Genomic DNA, 4,314 nt, shown 5'->3' with positions numbered 1-4,314 from the left:
TCAGGTCATGATCTCAGGGTTATGAGATCAAGCCCCAAGTTGGGCCCTGTGCTGGGAGTGGAGTCTATGTGAGATTCTCTCTCTCTCTCCCTTTCCCTCTGCCCCCCACCCAACCTCTCTCTCTCTCTATAAAAACAAAAAACAAAAACAAACATACAACAACAGCAACAAAAAACCCATAGGTAACATAGATTCACTATAGCAAATTAGAGTGAATTAAGAAAGAACATTGAAGATGAACATAAACACCTTTTTGAAAACTCTTTGACTTGTGCCAAGTTGGAGGGAGTTAAGAGACCAAATGTATGATCACTCATTGCACATGGTGCTATCCATGCTTGGTGACAAGTACCTGAAAATGCTGACAGAGTGCTATTCTGAAATCAATGCTCTGTGAGAGGCAGGTCCCTGGAGATGCAAGAGAGGGTAAACATGGAACCCAGAGAGCTTCCGTCCATTCTCTGATTGCTGGCACAAAAGTTAACCAACCACTGTTTTCGTTAAAACATTGAAGGGTCGTTCCATTTGGGGTATGCCTTGCGCTCTATTTTATTTTTTCATTGCATGGATCCCATAAGCACCAAATGTGTGTCCCCAACTACTGAGGGCTGCAGAATGCAAAAGGGGATACATACAGTTGGAGTTCCTCCAACTCCATAGGGATACCAATTTTCCTAGGAACATATAAAATGAACACTGTATGCTTCTGAGGACAAGATTATTTTCTGAGTATGCAGTCTCAGTGCTTATGGGGCTGGTGACAGCCTAAGAATTTAAATTACATGGGGTGCATGGGTGGCTCAGTGGGTTAAAGCCTCTGCCTTTGGCTCAGGTCATGATCCCAGGGTCCTGGGATTGAGCTCTGCTTAGTTTGACGCCCAGACTCCCTGGTCTTTTATGACTATAAATGGTGGCAAACATATCCCAGTGTGCACAGGACTTCCTGTTTTAAAACAAAAGTTCCAGAAAATCTCCCAGTCTCAGAACTATTAAATCATCCTAATAGATTGATAGCCTTTATTTCTTTTTTTTCTCCCCAGGAGATGGTGAGTTTTATTTTATCTTTTCTAGACAGAAGTTTGATTTGCTCTTGAATGTTCCAGGGTGGTGAGAGACTAGGAGGAAGCACAGGATGTAGAGACCTATTCCATGTAACCTTCTCACTCATTTCTATCTCCACTATCAACTGAGAGAGTGGCATGCCTGCTTGCAGACCTGGACTTGGAACTGACCTTGGAGGCCATATTTTCTTCAGATTCTTCGTCTCAGGTTCAGATTGGAGGACTTGACCTCTTTTGCCATATTTCCTATGTGACTCTTTCCAGTGGTCCTTCTTCCCTCATATCCTGAACCACAGCTGGAGTTCCCACTTTGACCTTTTGTATATTCATCCCACATACTTAATTGGTCCTTTCTCAGATGGTTGAGCAGGAACTACCTCACCCTTGCAGGGGGTTGCTGCTCTGTGTCTGAGCTCTGAGATCCAACGGATGGCTATAACTTCACTGTACCCAAGTATTCTACTTTGGTGGAGGGGCTGGCATTACCTTTAGAGGCTGTTCGGGTTTAGGAGGTTTAAAAGTTGGAGAGTGACAGTCTTCTTCTTAATTGAGTGTTTGCTTTTTAGAGACATCTCACACTGTCTCCTTGGTGCACTTCTGCCAGCTGGGGCTGAGGTCCCAGCCTCTGATGATTCACTTCCTGTCCTCAACCATTCCCTTACTTGAGTTTCTTTACCTTGCCAGCTTGGAATCTCTCCCGAGGCTGACATTCTAGCTTTGCTTCATCCAGCTGACACCCCCCTGTCCCTTCTGTAGCTACTCTTCTACTTCTCCTTCTCTAGCACCTGTGTCAAATGGCTTTGCCTCTCCATAGACAGGCTACTTGAATGGGTTGTGAGGTGCTAGCAGAAGAACCATCCTCCTTGGAAGTACTCCAAGGCTTTAGACTCAGTTTGTTGGGGGCACCTTTATCATCATGCCTATAATCATCTTGAGAATATCATCTCTAGAGTTCCATGACCAATCATTTCTTCTGTCATATCTGTTTTCATAGTGGTCCCTTCTTCCTCTATAGACATTATCCTTACGGTACCTGCTACCAAATGCTCTTCTGTCACTGCATATCCTGGAATCATAGTCTCTGTGGTAGTCTCCACTGCTTCAGTCATCATAGTGATCCCACCTCCCATACCAATCCATATTCTGGTGTGGGCCATCATGGTACCACATCTCAGTGCCCATCAGGATATTGGCCAGAATCACAATCTTGAACATGTCTCCAAAGCTATCATTGCCTCTTCTAGGAAGGCAGTCATCAAAGCTGTCTGTAGCAGGATGGGCCCTCCAGTGTGTATCTGTTTTGTCAGAATCCTGATTTCTATCTCCACCAGAAGAATGATCATTCCTGCTTTCAGCCTCTGTCTGAGGAGCCAAATCTTTCAGCCTCTCTGGGTTGCTGGGTTCACATGGCAAATGTATTGCACTGATATATAACCTTCCAAAGAATTCCTTAACAGAGTCTTCTGTCACAGCACAAGGCACATTTCCTAGAAAAGCAGTGAGGGTGGATATTTGGGAAGATAGGTGTGCTCGACAATGGGCTCCTGAGCAGCCCATGGAACAGTGGGCAGGATAGAATGGTCAATTGGAAGAATCCTACACCCATGGTCACTGGTACTGTGCCAAGTGGCTGAAATATATCCTTCCAGGTTATATGTTTCATCACCCCAGTCTACTGGTTTAGAGACCTAGGTTCTTCCTCCACCAGTTCCCCATTCTCAACCAGAAAGTCTGTTAGGTAGACAGTCTTCCCATTCTTATTCTTGTTTTTCACTGGGGCTGCCATGTTGGGAGAGAGAGAGTGCACTTTGATCCATGTATGATTATAAAATGTCCCCCTGTATTTCTAGAAATCTTTCTTACCTTAAAGTTGACTTTACCACAGACTGGGAGAAAATAGTTGCAAAAGACATATCTGATAAAGGACTGTTATCCAAAATATACAAAGAAGTCTTAAAACTCAACAATTAAAATAAAGAACAACTTAATAAAAAAAAAAAAAAAACAGGCAAAAGACCTGAACAAACACCCATTTGCTATATATAGAAAGCAAACAAGCAAAGAAAAACATGCTCAAATTATGTGTCCTTAGGCAAATTATGTCCTAATGCAAATTAAAATGAGATACCATTACACATCTATTACAGCAGCTAAAGTCCAAAGCACTGACAATACCAAAGTCTGGTAAGGATGTGGAACAACAGAAACTCTGGGTCATTGCTGGTGGGAATGCAAAATGATACAGCCTCTTAGGAAGACAGTTTGCTGGTTTCTTGCAAAACTAAATAAACTCTTACCTTTTCCCCAATGGAGTTCAAAACCTGTGTCTACTCAAGAACTTGCACATGGGTATTAATAGCAGCTGTATTCATGATTGCCAAAACCAGGAAGCAACCAAGATGTCCTGCAGTGGTTGAATGGCTAAACAAACTGGGGTCCATCCAGACATTTGGAATATTAGCCAGTGCTAAAAAAGAAATGAACTATTTACAACCACAAAATTACATGGAAGAAGCCATGCACTTAGGATATTAATTATTTTATAGCCTGTGTCTGATATCATCAATATCTCAGTTTCCTGTGGATCTGATCTATTTCTGTGTTTTTCTTCTGAATATCTGTCACTTGGTTCTATTTACTGACATAACTTGTAGATTTTTGTTCAAATGCTAAACACTGTGTATGACTAATTGTAGCAGCTCTATATAATGTTTTCTTTCTCCAGAGATAATTACACTTTCTTCTGGCAGAAGAGTAGGGGCAGATCACCCTCATCCAATTAGGGAATACAGTATTTTAAGGCTGGTTTTTTTAAGGCAAATTTATTTCTACTTTGTCCTCATTTCCCTTCATAGTGTGTCTAGAGACTCACCTGGAAATGTTTTTCAGAGCTCCAGCTCCCTGCTGGGTCTTGACTTCCACTTTTTGACTCTCCAGCCCAATGAGATTGTTTCATTTATCAGCCTGTTATCTGCTTTTTTCTGCTTGGACTCCTGATCTCTTCCCTGCATGGTGCGCTGCTAAGGAATCAGCAAATGCCTTGGTGGGGAAAGGAGTTGGAACATCAGCTCACTTTTCAATAATTCTCTTTTCTCTGGGATGGAACACTTCCAATCCTGGCTCTCTTGCTAGCCTTGAACTCCACATTTTGTTCTGGTAGCCCAGAGACTCCTCAAAGCTCCCTGAGACGTACCTCTCTGCTTGGGTTTTAGGCCCTGCACTTTTTGCTTATAATTCAGCAAATGTCTCAGGC

The 4,314-nt window shown here is 42.7% G+C and overlaps 1 pseudogene; it reads right to left on the bottom strand.

Annotated features, from left to right (window-relative positions):
• Window positions 1-1,160: 1,160 nt before the first annotated feature.
• Window positions 1,161-2,847, bottom strand: LOC116596397 (annotated as a pseudogene).
• Between the last annotated feature and the right edge of the window lie 1,467 nt (window positions 2,848-4,314).

This window comes from Mustela erminea, chromosome 7 (assembly GCF_009829155.1).
Source record: "Mustela erminea isolate mMusErm1 chromosome 7, mMusErm1.Pri, whole genome shotgun sequence".
Classification (NCBI taxonomy): domain Eukaryota; kingdom Metazoa; phylum Chordata; class Mammalia; order Carnivora; family Mustelidae; genus Mustela; species Mustela erminea.
This window is presented reverse-complemented; position numbering and strand designations above follow the sequence as displayed.